The following is a 17,793-nucleotide window of genomic DNA, read 5'->3' on the forward strand; positions in this document are numbered from 1 at the left end:
ATTTTTGATAAACACAAAAGTGTCAATTTTAGCCATTTTAACCCGAAAGGCACCCCTAGGGGGTAGGGCAACCGGAGTTTTCCCGGAAAATCCGTTCTGTTACTTTTTACTTATATGATGTTTAATGTTTGTGCAAAATTTCAAAAAATTTCAAGGCGTAGTTATTGAGAAAAGTGCGGACAGACGGACGGACAAGAGTGAATTTGCAGGTTCACCCTCCTTTTGTCAGGGGGGTGCAAAATCTATTTATTTATGCAAATAAAGGCCCTCTTGCACTTTAAGTAAATGGAAATTGGGAAGATAAAAAAGGAACAGCAGTCGACTGACACCGGTTGAAAGATGCCATTGATTGGATAGGGAAATTATGACGTCATTTTATAAATAAAATGGATTGACAATATTAGAAAACAGAATGTTTTTAATAGATGGTTTTTATTAATGCAGGATTTTTTTTAAACAATTTTTTAAACAATTTTTTAAGCGTAATTTTGATTAATTAGAAATGATAAAAAGAAACGATATTGAAATTGACAATATTAGAAAATAATTTTTTTATAATAAATGATACACATGATAAAAAACGGCCTATAAGATAAATACGAAGAAAGTGAGAAAACGTTTTTGCGCATTTCAGAGCAACCATTAAAAGAAAACTGTTTACGCAGCGTCCACGTATCCCGTGAAGTACTTTTTTTTATTTAGTGTAAAACAGATTTTTTATCAACCAAACAAAGATAATTATAACTGATATTGTTCTCTGATACATATTATTATACTCGGAAATACTTACGTCGATTTAAAAAAAATTCTTTTAACTGGAGAGCTAATTAACGTTTTTTTAATTTAAAATAAAAGTAAAATAGTTCACTATAAATCAGCGATTGAATTCTTATTTAAATGATTTTAACTCTTTTAAAAATGCTTCTACATTAATTATGTTTATGCTATTATTAAATGCTTATTAAATTCTTTTACAATAATTTCAATTCTTAAATTCTATCTTAACTTATTTTTTTTATTCTAAAAATACTATTAATTATTAAATACTTAGTTATTAAATTCTTTTCCAACAATTTCAATTTTTAAATTTTATCAATATTTCATAGTAATGACGTTAATATTTCTTTATCCAATCAAATTGCATTCTTTCAACCGGTGTCAAACGACTGCCGTTCCTTTTTTATCTTCCTAATTTCCATTTACTTAAAGTGCAAGAGGGCCCAAATAAGTTTGCGGGTATTTGGGTACATTCAATTATAAAGTAGCGTGATTAATTTTATGACAAAATATAACGACGTAAACGGATCGATAAATAATAAAACAAGCATTTGAAAAATGTAATTATATTAAAACTGTACATAAAATAGATCTGAAACATAAAATAATCATAAGAATAAAAATAATACCAGAAAGTTTTTTTGTTGATTTTCGGTTTCGTAAAAAAAATGGTAAAATACTATTTATTTTTAATTCGGAATCGAAAATGGGTTCAATTATTTTCACATATACGTGATTCTTTGAAAAGCAGCTATTATTTAATTAAAAACGGTTGAATTAATTCATGTAAAGAAGTTTGGTGTGACATTTTCTAATGAAAATGGTATTGTAAAATACCCTTTAGAGTTGACTTTTAAAATAAAGGAATGTTTTTTTTTTCAAATATACATCATTTTTTAAATCGATGTTAAAATCGACGCTTAATCGATATTGTACAATGCAGGCAGAATCATATAATGTTAAAATTGGACAATACAATAAAAAATACAGGACACAAAAATCCTAAATTTTATTTGAAATATTTTCCTTAGATTTTTACTTTTTATCTTTCTTTAACACTATAATGTTCAGGAAGTTCAGATTTGTTTTACTTATTTAATGTGAAAGCTTTGAATACTGTTCATGCAATCTTTAATCAGTCAATATTCTTTTTTTTTAAATGTAACATCAGTTATGAATGGATTTTAATCATCTCGAACTTTTACTTTATTTATTAACTCTGTTTATTTCACATTAAATAATCTGTAAATGATTTATAAATATTTGAATAGAATTTATAATAACATTTATTTATTCTTCAAATTTCGGAAAATAATATGAATTTAAACAATGAAAGCCAGGGATACTATTTTAAGATGTGCGTTTCATAAACTTAAAATAATGCATCAAGAACTTAAATAATCCTATACTGCGATTTTTGTAAAGATTGTTGGAAAAAATGCATTTTATTCTATAGGGTGGACCAAAATAAGGGTTCTATTTTTAAATTTGAATAACTTCCACAAAATAAAAGTTAAACTCACCAAACTTTATGTGTGTGTGTAGACTGGCCCTTCCGAGATTTTTTTGAAATAAACAAAACAAATTTTGGGCGAAAAACACTTCTTAAAACTTACATGAATTTATGAATTTTTAAAAATAGGACCCTTATTTTGGCCCACCCTGTATAAAAAAATTTTAATCTATAACTATTTTTATCATTGTTTGTAACAATCAGGTGATTCTAACGAACTGCAGGCACTTGTACCCCCTCGACGTAAATACCCCCACAAGCAGCTAAATGCCACACCTTCACATTAGAGATCCCTAGATGTAAAAGAGCCTTCTACTCCAGTAGTTTCTTCCCCAGAACCGCTAGACTTTGGAATTTCCTTCCGGGTCCCTGCTTCCCATGCTGTACTGACATACAGAAGTTCAAGTGTAACGTGAACCGACATCTTGCTGCCCAACTCCCCACATAGTACCCCTGTAGCTTATGTCCCTGATGGTATCCCCCTACATCAAAGTGGCAATGTTCCTTGTTTTGGGTGAAAATGTAATAAAAAGAAATTAATTAATACAAAATAAATAGTCGATATCAATCCAAAATAAGTAGGCGATATCATTTAATACAAAATAAGTAAACAATATCAATTTATACAAAATAAGTAGTCGATATCAATTAATATAAAACAGTACGTGATATAAATTAATAATAAATAACTAGTCGATATCAATCCAAAATAAGTAGGCGATATCATTTAATACAAAATAAGTAAACAATATCAATTTATACAAAATAAGTAGTCGATATCAATTAATATAAAACAGTACGTGATATAAATTAATAATAAATAACTAGTCGATATCAATCCAAAATAAGTAGGCGATATCAAGTAATACAAAATAAGTAAGCGATATCAATTAATAAAAAAATAACTAGGCGATATGAATTTATACAAAATGAGTACACGATATCAATTTGTACAAAATAAGTAGACGATATCAATTAATACAAAATAAGTAGGCATTATGAAATAATATAAATTAGTAGGCGATATCAATTAATAAAAAATCATAATCGATATCAATTAATATAAAAAATACGATATTATTTGATTTCTATTTGATGTAAACCGGTTTTCTATTTCTTTCTTGGTGACCATCTACCTGTTGGTCAGTTGTGCACAAATCCCAAGAGGGATAGAAGCCTTCTGTTATGTTTAAATATGACACAATGTTCAATAAGCGAGATCGGAGATGGGCCGCTGTGTAATGCTCTTTACCGATCTAAGTTATGACAACTGGAAATTTTCAGCACGGCTAAAATGTTTATCCGAACGATTCAACGCTTGAGGTTACAGCTCAATGAAATTTCTGGCCGCGGTTATGGTCTTTGGTGTAGTTTCAAGTGACCGCCACATCATGCCATCTCACATCTTCGATATCGATTTGAAAGTCAGCGCCAAAGTGTAGCTGGATGTGCTGAAGAGTGTAGTGATCCTCTGATGCAATCAGGTGGCCCCTGGCAGACCCTGGATGTTGCAGTAGAATTCGGCGCCGGCCCACAAGTCCAAAGAAAGCAAGAAGTGCTACGACTTTGTACCCTTCTCTCACTGCCCTCTTTCCTCGTCCGATCTGAACGCGCTGGACTACTTCGTTTGATCATACAGCGAGAACATCACCAACATGACCTCCCAGAACATCAAAGTCAGCCTGATCGCCGTCATCCACCGAGTATTGTCCGCCATCTGCCGAATATTTCGCTTAGCTCCGGTTGGCGCTTGTTAAAAAGGCATGCTCCCAGTTCTTGACCCGTAACGAGGCAGTGATTGAGACTGAAGGTGGCCACATTGAATAGATGTCAGTTCTACTACATAATCAAGATACTTAAATTAATTTTTGCAATAAAAGTTTGAAAATAAAACTGAAGTGTTTCTATAGAGACAAATTTATCGTTCCACCATGTACAAAATAAGTAGACTATATCAATTAATACAAAATAAGTAAGCGATAGTAATAAATAAATAAATAAATAAATAAATAATTAGCTACATGAATTAACACAGAATAAGTATGCGATATCAATTAATACAAAATATGTAGTGGACATTAATTAATACAAAATAAGTAGCGATATGAATTTATAAAAAATAAGTAGTCGATATCAAGCAATACAAAATATGTAGAGGATATCAATTCATGCAAAATATGTAGTGGTATCAATTAATACAAAATAAGTAGTGATATTAAATAATAAAAATAAGAAGGCGGTATTAATTAATACAAAATCAGTAGGTGACTTTAATTAATACAAAATAATTAAGCGATGCCAATTAATGCAAAATAAATAAACCATATGAATAAATACAAAATAGGTAGGCGATACTAATTAATACAAAATTAGTAGAAATATCCATTAATTCTAAATAGGTAGGCAATATACACTAATACAAAATAATTAAGTGATATCAATTAATACAAAATAAGTAGGCGATATTAATTAATACAAAATAAGTAGGCGATATTAATTAATACAAAATAAGTAAGTTATATCAATTAATAGAAAATAAGTGGGCGATATCAATTTATACAAGATATGTTGGTTTTATCATTTCATACAATATAATGTTTTTTTTTTATAATTATTTATCAGAGAAAAACGAATTAATTTCTATATTTTTACAAATGTTTTCATTCTATTCATAGAAAAATAGTATGTCTTAATATTTGTTTCTATTTACTCGGGTTTACAGAAAACCAGAATGTAAAAATAATTATTAGAAAATATTTTCTTTTTCTATAAATAGCAACCATTGTCATATTATAGATATTAGGAATTTTACTTCGATTATTCCATTCGCTAAATCTTTATTTTATTACATGAATAAATAAAAAATATTTCCTCTCAACTTTTTGCATTTTTTAATAGTTTTTATTGATTGCATATATCATTTTATGCTCAAATTATATTTTTCCATCATATTTTCTAACTAGTTTTATTATCTTTTTTTTTCAAAAACACTATTCTATTTAGTGATGTATAACAGTCTCAATTATCATTATTATTACTAGCTATAAAAATGGCATTTTATAAACAGGTTGTACAGGGCAGAATCAGTAAAGATCGAACTCGGCATTTGTGTATCGGTAATGTTTTTATCTAATTGGTTACTTACGACTTAATGGAGATAATGTTAGGCATTCGAATGACTAATTTGAATTGTGTTGAATGCGTTTTTATATAAAATTAGACTGCATAACTTAATAGAATATTTTACTTGTATATAATAATGTTGCTTGCTTTTTATGCGCTATGAAATTAGATATAAATATTCAGAGAATAAGAGAAAACTAGTCGTGCGATAAAGCGTATATTTTGTTTCTATAAGGCCGATCTTGCGTGTAAAGTGTAAATAAAGTAGACTAAACTTGATTAAAGCTACTGTAATTCTTTTGAGGGAAATATTTTTCAGAAAGTTTCAAAAATTTGATAGAACATTTGAGTTGGCATAAAATTGATCTTTTTATGTTTGTTTATACTTTATGCTTCTGAATTTTTGAATGAGGACAATTAGTTCGTATTTTGACGGGGATTATTCGGACTACTTTTCTCATCTTTAGTATTGTTTTCAAAACATTTTGGTCGATGTAACCTCTAACATTCCTCAGGTGTATTTTGTCGAACTTGGGAATCTTTCTTTCGAACTCAGGAATCAAGCTGGAATTTCGTACGAAACCCTTTATTTATTCCAAGGGTAGCATGCAGGGAACCGTGGCGTAGTGTATAAATTACTTGGTAATTAAGTTGTAAGTTACACTGCTCTGGAAGTTGAAGGTTCAGTCTATAGTGGTGGGATACTCAAAATATAATTGCGAACTATTTAGCACTTCTATTCAGTAATGTCTGATGGAACGAAATAATGCAATCTCGTTAATTAAATTAAGGGTTACGTTAGAGGTTCCATGCAGATTTTTGCGTTCTACGAAAAGATTCCCAAATTTGACAGAAACATTTCCGAGTTCGACACGATACACCCGAAAAAGGTTGGAGGTTACATGAACCGAAACATTGTGAAAATAATACTCAAGATGAGAACTGTAGTCAGAATGATGTAAAAAATATATTTATACATTTTTTTGTATTTTAAAGTAACGAATATCGAGCTAGAGCAATCGATTATAAAGGCACATTTAATAATACTATTGAAGAATGAATTGTTACATTTTTATTTTAGTATTATTTAATATTTTTTTCATATAAATAAAATACAACTTTATAATACAATCATGCTATAAAAATTATGTTTTGTTCATGCGTCTGCAATATTTGTCACACAGATCAGGTATGAAACAAGAGAATCCGGTTTAATTCGAACCCATAAACTGCTGTTAAATAGGATATTATATTTTATTTCTACAAATATCGATCATTCGGTCCGAGATTCAATATATAAAAACATATGAAAATCTGTAACTCCTTATATAAATTATAGCGCCATTTTTGTTTGCAGGTGTAAATTTATTTAAACCTAGTAAACGTTTGTCTGTCGGTCTGTCTGCGTGTTTGAATTAAATATTCACGAAATATTTTTATTTATCGATTACTTAACGTGAATATTTTAGAAATAATTCCTGCGTATACAAGTTGTCAAAAGACACACACACACACACACACACACACACACACACACATATATATATATATATATATATATATATATATATATATATATATATATATATCCCGACCAGGTGGAATGGTGACATAAGGTCTTTGCAGTACTTGCAGGGAAATGAGTTCCTCCTATACAGTGTCTTGTATTCCAAAATGGACACCTATCTAGTGCTAACCAAACTGTACCTCACATAACTTCGATAAACTAATAAAAACCGGTTTATATTGTGTGTGTAATCTCATAAATAGATTCTATGACATAATTGTGATTTTAGCAAAAGATAAATCAGAGGATGCCCCATCCCTGGCTGTCCAACTAGCTAAGATTCGCCGCATCGGTATTCAATCCATCATAATAGATATTGCTCTGCAGTCCATTTTCTGTCGCGTGAGGTATGGTCTGGCTAAGTTCTGGGAGGTGTACTATCCCAGGCATATCTTATTTGAGGATAAGCCATTACCGGGAAATACCGACGGGTCTGTTCATGGCTATTTTTATAGAGTCAGAGTTCGCATTTTGAAGCTCGGTAGTTTTTCATCAACGTCTTCTTAAGGAAAGAGCAAAGGGTGTATGATGCAAGATATTGATGCAAATTTTCAACGGCATTTCTATCATTATAGTAATTATAAACACTCAATGAATAATATATTCTTATGGTTATCTTGATAGAAAGATATATATTAAAAACTTTGTCATGAAGCAGGTTTTCAACTTTGCCAATTACTAAATCCAAAACGCGTTATGAGATTGAAACTTATTAACAAAATGTAACAGATTGAACGGTTTAATATATCAAAATTCAAGAAATATATTTAAATCCTCGATATTTTTCTTTTTATATTTAACAGTGCGGAAATTATAGCGTTGTTAGTAGCAGCATTCACAGTTTCGCATTATAGAAAGATAAAGCAACCGAAGGAGGGGATAAAAAAGGTAGACATCGAAAAATAGCTTATAAACTTATATGTAAAACTCACCAGGTGACCCTCTTCTGATTTATTCAGTTGACAAATATAATCTATTTGAAACGAAGTTTTCTTTTTATAGTGGATGGTGTAAAGTCATGCATCACAGATTTGATGTTCTCATTCTCGCGTGACTACATTCTTCAAGTAAAGTTACTTGTTTTTGTTTTTTTGCAATTACATTTAAAACTAGTTCAGCCTGTGTTAAAGCATTGCAAGTAATTATCATTCAATTACATTTTATTTTAACATTTAATTATTTGGGAAATGTTTTTCGAATCTAATAATAATAATAAGTTCCAACAATTTAATATTTTAATAAATTGCACAAATTATATAATACTTTATATAAAGTCGCAGAGAAGAAAACATTGATAGTGTGAGAAAATATTGTTGTTATAAATTGAACAAGAATACTCTTAGAAACGCTTGATGTCACTATTAATATTATTTAATTTTATTTTATTTTAATATCTATTTAATATGATTTCTTTATGTGTGACATATGGTTTTCAAATATGTAAATATGAGCTTGTTGTTATGTGGATATGTTCTTATTAGTTAAGTTTATTCTTCTGTTAAGGGCTCTTCATTATGAGACTAATTTTCATATATAATTTCATTCTCATTTTCCAAATTTATTTTGATAATTATGTTCAGTTTTCATATACATAACGAAAAAGCATCTTATGATAATTGTAAATAAATGTAAAAGTGATTTGTAGAAGCTAATAAAAATCAGAGGTGTAATAGATAAACATGAACAGGAAAAATAAGACATATAACGGTGGAATGTGTTTTACATTTTCTACCTTTTTGTTAATACAATATATGTTTTATATTATATTATATTATATTATATTATATTATACTAGCGGAACTTGTAGAAATTCCACGGCAGCATTCTTTATATGTAATATATTGTTTCTGGGCATTCTGTGAGCGTTCTGTTCAGCATGACTGAAGGCCCAATCATATTTTTCTAGCCCTTTTATTAAAACTGTATCGCCCCCTTGCTAAATTAATAACTTTCATATATTTCCTGGGCTGATTATTTCATTACAAACACACCGACCAATTAACTCACATTTCATCATTTTTCATCATTATGGAATATGTTATTATGTTCGACAATAATTTTTCATAATTTTAACCCACATTATCGCCCCTCCCCTTACTAAAATAATAAATTTGATGTATTGTATGGGCTTATTATTTCATGAAAAAAACACAACTATCAATTAACTCATATTTCATCATTTTTCATAATTCTTTGATATGATACTTTTTTTTAATTCAATTTTCACCCCAAACAAGGCACAGTGCCACTTTGAAGCAGGGGGCTACTATTAGGGAATTAATAAGCGGGGTCATTATGAAGGGAGAAGAGTAGAAAGATGTTTGTTAACATTACACTTGAACTTCTGCATATCATTGCGGTTGGGAAAGCAGAATCCCGGAAGGGAGTTCCAAAGACCCGCAGTTCTGGGGAAGAAACTATTGGAGTAAAAGGCTTTCTTGCACCTAGGGATCTCTACTGTAAAGGGATGAGACTTAGTAGCTTGTCGGGTTTGTCGGGGTAGTTACGTCGGGGAGGTACAAGTGTTTGCAGTTCGTCAGAGCATTCACCATTAAAGTATTTGTAGAACAGGTAGAGGGATGCAAAATCTCGTCGATGGGACAGAGGTTGAAGCCTAGATGACAGTTCAGGACCTATCAGGTTGGCGACTCTTTTTTGAACCCTGTCCAGGAGCGAGAGACAAGCAGCAGATGCACCAGCCCAGATGTGACAACAGTACTCCATACATGGGCGAATGGTTGCCTTATAGAGGTATAGGATACTGTTAGGCGTAAGTAGTTTTCTAGCACGGTAGAGGGAGCCAACCTTCCTTGCAGCAGCCTTGGCAATGCTCTCAATGTATCTATTCCAGTTCATATTCCCTGTAAACGTTAGGCCGAGGAGTCTAAAAGAAGTACTTTCGGGCAATGTGTTCTTGGCCATTGCTATTAGTGGTAGAGAAGGTTTCTTGTAGTTATTGAAGGAAACAAGCTTAGTCTTAGCAGCATTGAATGCGACCAACCATTTTTTTCCCATTCCACTACGGATTGGAGGTCGTCCTCTAGTGTTTCTGCCATTTCCTTGGATATGTGTTCATTTGTTTTCCCCTCATATCTGTTATAGAGAGTGGTGTCATCGGCAAATATACCCATCTCCGAAACAATATTATCAGGGAGGTCGTTTATGAATATCAGGAATAATAGAGGTCCAAGGATAGACCCCTGAGGTACTCCCGCATTTATGCCATATTGTTTGGATGTATGTCCGTCGAGGACAACTTTGATTTTTCTATTACTTAAGAAGGATTTAATTACATTATGAATTCTTCCAGTGATTCCATATGATCTAATTTTCCTTAGAAGACCATCATGCCATACCCTGTCAAAAGCCTTAGATATATCAAGGGCCACCGCTCTACCCTCCCCTGTTTTATCCAATGAACGGTATATACGTTCAGAAACTACAGTTAAGATATCTGCTCTTGAACGGGCTTGCCTAAATCCATATTGTTTGTCAGTCAGGAGTTTAGCAGCTGTTAGGTGCTGGTCTAGGGCTTGATTAACTAAGGACTAATTTTTACAATATTTTTTCATCATTTAAACTCACAATATCGCACACCTTACTAAAATAATATCTTTGATATATTGTCTAGACTGATTATTTCATTACAAAAACCCATATCAATTAACTCACATTTCATCATTTTCATTATTCTTTGATATGTTACTAATTTCGACAATATTTTTTATGTTTCTACGCAATATTATCGCCCAACCTTACTAAAATAATAACTTTGATATATTTGCTGGTATGTTTATTTCATTAGAAACACACCAATCAATTAACCTCCATTTCATCATTTTTCATAATTCTTGCATATGATACTAATTTGGACAATCATTTTTCATAATTTGTACCCACATTATGGCCCTCTCCTTAATAAAATAATGACTTTGATATATTGTCTGGGCGGATTATTTCATTACAAACGTACTAATGCATTAAATCATATTTTATCATTTTTCATAATTCTTATATGTGTTATTTATTTCGAAAAATTTTTTAATACTTTTAACCCACATTTTCTCACCTCCTCCTTTACTAAATAATAACTTTGATTTATTGTCTAGGGTGATTATTTCATTACAAGCACACCAATCAATTAACTCATATTTTATCATTTTTCATGAATCAATAATTTTTCATAAGTTTAACACCCCTTATAGCCTCGTCCTTACTAAAATAATAACTTTGATATATTTGCTTGGCTGATTATTTCATTACAAACACACCAATCAATTACCTCACGTTTTATCATTTTTCATAATTCTTGGATATGTTACTAATTTCGACAATCATTTTTGTATAATAAAAACTCACATTATGCCCTCCTACTACTAATATAATAACTTTGATATATTACCTGGGCTTATTATTTCATTACAAACATCCCAATAAAGTAACTCACATTTCATCATTTTTCATAATTCTTGGATATGTTACTAATTTCGACAATAATTTTCATAACTTTAATCCCTTTGTCGCTCCCCCTTATTTAAATAATAACTTTGATATATTGCCTCATAGTTTATATGTTCAACCTATCTTATCCAATCCCGAGTGACGCCGCATATTCTGCAAGTATATATCTTTCATCAATCTCATTCGATCCCGGGCGACACTGGGTATTCTGCTTCTATATGTTTTCCACCTATCTCATTCAATACTGGGCGACGCGTTTTTACTACTATATATTTGCACTTATCTCATTCAAACCCGGAACTGACTTTATGTCCGCCACCCCACTATTAAAAATATACATAAAATAAATTAATGTTTAAATCGTAAACTGTTTCGGCCATTTCTGGGACTGACTTTACATTCCCACCCCACTGCTAAAAATATATATGAAATAATGTAATGTCTAAATAGTAAATTTTTCCGCCCTTTCTGGGACTGACTTCATATCCCCCACCCCACTGTTATAAATATACATTAAATAAAGTAATGTTTAATGCGTAAACGGTTTCAGCTTTTTCCGGGAATGATTTCATATCCCCCACACTACTGTTAAAAATATACATGGCATAAAGTAATGTTTAACTCGTAAATGGTTTAATTATTTTCTGGGACTGACTTCATATTACTTACCCCACTGTTTAAAATATACTTGAAATTAAGTAATGGTTAAATCATAAACTGTTTCATTAGCTTTTCGAAATTAATACATAAAAATATTCACACGATTAGGGAACAGGCAACCGTTGCTTCAATATGAATTTCTAACTGTAGTATCAGTTTCAGCATTCTAGTGACTTAAATCCCTCCCTTTTTTGGTCTCCGTTAATGGAGGGGAAATCCTTCATTACTGATACAATTTTTATTTTTATTGCTGACCAGAGTGCCCCTTTTGGGGAGATGGCCCCCCCCAAAAAAAAATTTTTTTTTAACCGACCTTATGTCCAACTCTGCCTTTGTGGAGAGGTAAGTAAACAAAAAAAAATAATCAAAAGGGACATTTTCCAGGGTATCTTTTAATTAATCAGAAAAGACATTTCCAGTGCATTTTATAATTAATCAGAAGGGGCATTTCCAGGGCATTTTGTAATTAATCAGAAGGGGCATTTCCAGGGCATTTTGTAATTAAATCAGAAATTACTTTTCCCAGTTACTTTTGTAATATTAAAACTTTGTTACATTAAATATAGTACCTATTTGCAATGCCTCCCCTCGGGATAGAATTAGACACCATAGTTGTTTTTTAACGTGGAGAAAAGGAACAAAAAACTGTCTTAGTCGTAAAAGATTTCTCCTCCACTGAGAGAGAAGAAATTGAAATATAACATCTGGAGAACTGATACTACATTTTGATCTTGACCAAAATTAAACGACCCGGATGTAAGCGTGACACACAAAAGAACACACGTTATCGTATTAATATATAGATTATATGAGTGGCCTCTTGGCCTTGATAATGTGGTGATGCCTATGTAAAAAAAAAATTATATTATATTATATTATATTCTTACTTTCAGTCTGTGCAATTCGATAGAAGTTGCGTATAACATGATATTTCGAGAAGAAAGTTCTTTTCTTTAGATAAGTGTCCAACCTTTATTCAAACGTATATAGCAAAACCACTGTTGGTGAGTATTATTCGGCAGAAAATGTGATAGATTTGAAACTTTTTATGCTTTTCTTTTTTGTTTCAAATGTATTGTTCGTCTTTAATTTTATTAGTTTCAAGGCCAATATTTATATTTTAAAATGCGCCTTATTTTTTCTATTAGGTATATTTTTATTTATTTATCTATTTTTACATTTTATTTTATTTGTCTATTAGTACATTCAGTTTGAATTTAATTCATTATTTTATATTTTTAGGCAACTAAAGAAACGTGATTGACAGTGGTCTTCCTTTTCGTTATGTTAAACTGTTTTATGGCGTCGGTGGTAGCCTCAATATTATTCATTTATAAATTTAGCTATTCACGTAATAATAATAATAATAATAATAATAATAATAATAATAATAATAATAACAACAACAACAACAACAATAATAATAATAATAATAATAATAATAATACAATCAGTATAAAATTTACAGTCGGAAAAAAAGTCGGAAAAGAAAATGGACAGCTAAAATTCAAGCTGGAAACCCAGGTCAATAAACTTAAAAAGGGCGCTAAATTGTAAAACAAGGTGAAAGCCAATAGATAAGAAAGGATAAATGGAAATGTGACGCGCAGTAAAAAGGCTAAAAATAATTATGAAGAACTAAAGCAAAAAATATTGACAAAAAAGATATTATTACGATACAAATAAAAATCAGAACAGTGCAGGCAAAACAATTTTATCAGAATGCAAACGGAGGAAGAACAAAACCAGAAGGACCGGACCCGATAGAAAAAAAAATTCTACTGGATCAAGATATAGTACGTATTTACAATGCCTACCACGGGATAGAGTTAGACACGTGGAGAAAAGGTACAAAAATATAAAATCGTCTCAGTCGTGAAGGACTGCTCCTCCACCGAAAGAGAACAAGAAATTGAAGTGCAGCATCTGAAGAAAAGATATTACGCTTTGATCTTGGCCTTTTGGCCAAGATCAAGATATAGTAACAACGACAAGATCACAGTAGAAACGCCGAATGACTGAAAGACAAAAAAAAACATGAGTTACAGCAAATAAAAGGAACAGAGAATGAAAAAAGTAAGCAAACTTTCAAGAAAACCCCACGAAAAATGGCAAACTGAAGAGCATCAGGTCACGACGGAATATATGCATAGTCGTTCAAAAAAATTCATCATGTTATATGAAAGAATTATAAACTTGGCCTAAGTCCTGACCTCTCTTGTTAGTCCGTAAGAGGTCGAACTCAGACAGTTATAATGTTCTTGGCAACCTTCAGGGTCGGCGTCAGTGGAGGAGAAATCCTTCACGATTGAGACAATTTTTATTTTTGTTCATTTTCTCCACGTTAAAAAACGACCCCGGTGTCTAACTCTGTCCCGTGGGGAGGCATTGTAAATAGGAACCTTCAGGGTCGGCGGATCCCAATAAGACTCAAAGTTCAAAACTTGAACAATTCTGAATGAAATATTGTTAATATCTAGTGACCCCCAGCCCGCCTGAACCTTCGCTTAGTTTAGGCGGCGCCTCTGCTATACAACAAAGTGGATTAAACTTCGTTTAGTTTGACGGAGCCTCTATCGTCTAAATGAGTAGATTAATTTTCGTTTCGTCGGTCAGTTCGGCTTGACAGTGGAGAATAAACTTTTCTTTCAAATGTATCAAAAGAAAAACAATTACATCAACACGACAAGTGATTAGTGTATTCTACATCAAATATATATTTTGGAGACCTTGAAGAAATTTATATAAATATATTTTTAAAAAATTGGTTATAAGATCGTAGTCGTACACAACAATCCGTACGTTATCTGTCTTGACGTTAAATTTGAACTCAACCTCAGATCAAAAGTCTCAAACTCAAATCCAACTGTTCTCTTCTTCTCTGCACTTTCCACCCTGACGCCCAAAATAAAGAAGACCCAACCACATCTCATTTGCATACCCCCTCCCCACTCTCGTCACATCACGTGATTTTCAGTCCATAAATACCAGGGGGCGGCCATTTTTATTTTCACTTTTTTTTTCTTTCCTAACACGAGCCGCACGATGCATGAGGTAAGGTTCTTTACTTTTAACAACACGCCCCCTTGATCTCTAAGATCAATAATTAGTATCATAGTCCGCCATCTACGCTAGGCGTCTTCGTTCACGGTGCAATCGTCGAAGAGGCTCTTCTTCAGACACTTCAACATCAGCATCAACCTCCCCTTCCTCTGATGGCAAGGAGACTCTCCGTATATCTAAAATGTGACGAGGCATTCCGTCAATGGCTACCTTGTTTTTGGAGAGTACTTCAGTCACTGTACCTTTTCCCCAGCGAGTCTTGTAACGAGAACTGGGTAGTTTCACCCACACCTCTTCACCAACTACGATGTCCACGCAGGCCTGTTCTTCTCTCTGTGTTACGGCCAATGAATGTCGCCATTCATAAGAAAAAATATACTGGTGCGGCACTGAATTTTCGTCTTGACCAGCCTTCGGCGTCATATTGTACCAAAAAACTGCTTCTTGGGGCGAAATCTGGCTTCTTGATGCCACAGTCGTCAGTCCATATGCTTTGATATGCTCTCTCACCCTTTCCACAGTCACCTCACTCACTGCAACGTCTTTGGCCAACACTGTCTTAAGAACTGCTGTCATTATCTTTGATGCGGAGTTCAGATCAAATCCTAATCTGGTCAGACAATAAACTTGACCTTTGTACTCTACCAATTGATATTTCCACAGTTTCTCATCCATATGAAGTTGGAGGTAGGCTGACTTCAGGTCCACAATTTTAGTTGCCTGCTTCATCCTCCTCCATTTCCTTACGACTTATTCACACACGTTGATTCCGTCCTTTGTGTGACAAGCGATAAACTTTTTCAGCTCACGGAAATCCAACACTGGCCTAACATTCTTCTTAATATGTTGGACCACAGCCATGAGTGGCAAAATTCCTTCAACTTTCTCTGACCACGGCATTAATATTCCTTCATCTATCCATCTCTCGACTTCTTTTTCAAACTGCGGCTCCGCAGCTCCTTTCAATGTGCTTTTGTAGCAGCTGACCCGATTCGTCAATACAGGTGGCTCCGTCGTCCATCTCCATTCTACCATCCATTTTTCGCCATCGAAGCAGGCTCGAAAGTCATCATACTCAATCAGACATGGTCAGGGTTTCGACGGTTGGTTGGTATCACCCCTGGTTACACTTCCTGTTATTTCCGGTGCACTCTGATTGCCAAACTTCACCTGGCCTTTAGCAATAGTAGCTCCTCCCAGTCGGTCTATCGCGTCAAGGCCCAGCACCACATCAATTCCTGCAACCAGTCTATCCAGCACGATCACTCTTAGCCGCAATGGCACATTCCTTACTACAATTTCCGCATCGGCCTCTCCACAGCATTCCACTTCTCTGCCATCCACCGCTCTAACGTTGCTGGTTCCATTCCAAGAGTTGGCAACGCTCGTAGTAATAAGTGTTGTTGTACATCCAGTATCAACAAGAGCTCTAGTCCTCTTTCCCTTGATTGTTATCACTAGCTGTGGCAAAAAACTCTCATACGCCTGTTCAGTATAAAAGGGTGACTACTGGCGCAATAGCACCCCTTTACTCGTTTCCCGGAAGCGAAGGGCAATTCCTGCTAATTTGCCCTACTTGGCCACACCGGATAATGTCTGGCCGTGGCTCCCTACAGTCTCTCATTAGGTGTGGTCCTTTACATCGAAAGCATTTACCGGTAAATCCACGGCCTTGCTTCATCACTGGTCGCTCCTTTCTGCTTGCCACAGCAGCCGCGACTGCCCCCAGCTCACCAGGCTGTTTCGCCAAAATTCTAGCATGCCTTAAAATCTCCTCCACCTCCATGGTTTCAATATCAGTAAGTCGTTGCAGTTCCATGGAGATGCGATCAGGGAAACCAGTTACAAGCGCCAGCTTTACAGTCTTCTCAAGGCTGCGTCCCCCATATCCAGCCAATCCTGCTAGTCGCCTTATCTCTGCCACGTACACGTCCACAGACTCCCCAGTCCAGGTGACTCTTTTGAGCTTGTTGTAAACCTCAAATGCGCTCTCGGAAAATGCGGTCTTTAACCGGTTTTCAATGCTCTCAGCAATGGCCTGACCCGTCTCTCCACTTTCTAGATAGACCGCTAGAGCACTTCCTTCCAAATACATTGGTATTAACGTGGCTACATCCTCGATCTTCTGCAGACTTGCCACCACCTTCAGCTTGTTAAGCCACGCAACCACGTCACCTTCTCCGGTAAATGGCCTCAGGATATCGCTGCTCAATCTTACTCGGTCACCCATTTTTGTCACTGTGTTGAAATAGCGTCACGTTAAATTTGAACTCAACCTCAGATCAAAAGTCTCAAACTCAAATCCAACTGTTCTCTTCTTCTCTGCACTTTCCACACTGACGCCGAAAATAAAGAAGACGGCTCTTTAATAGAGAGACCCAACCAAATCTCATTTGCATACCCTCTACCCCCTTTCGTCATATCACGTGATTTTCAGTCCATAAATACCAAGGGGCGGCTATTTTTATTTTCTCTTTTTTTTTCTTTCCTAACACGAGCCGCACGATGCATGAGGTAAGGTTCTTTACTTTTAACTACATGTCTCTTTCTTTTGTTTCGGGGTGTCAGCATGATAACGACCGCTCAGACGTTGCTTTCACTATCAGGTAGAATAGAGGGGTGGGGGTGA

The 17,793-nt window shown here is 33.7% G+C and overlaps 1 protein-coding gene across 1 annotated transcript in view; it reads right to left on the reverse strand.

The window, feature by feature from the left end:
• LOC145298083 (uncharacterized) overlaps positions 1–8,027 on the reverse strand; it is a 51,460-nt gene extending 43,433 nt beyond the window's left edge. Inside the window, exon 1 of the mRNA XM_080144298.1 lies at positions 7,913–8,027. The gene's annotated coding sequence lies outside the window, so the exon portion shown is untranslated. The remainder of the gene's footprint in view (positions 1–7,912) is intronic.
• Positions 8,028–17,793: the final 9,766 nt, after the last annotated feature.

The sequence above is a fragment of the Euprymna scolopes genome, chromosome 1 (genome assembly GCF_053919585.1).
Source record: "Euprymna scolopes isolate OS-2025 chromosome 1, ASM5391958v1, whole genome shotgun sequence".
NCBI lineage: Eukaryota > Metazoa > Mollusca > Cephalopoda > Sepiida > Sepiolidae > Euprymna > Euprymna scolopes.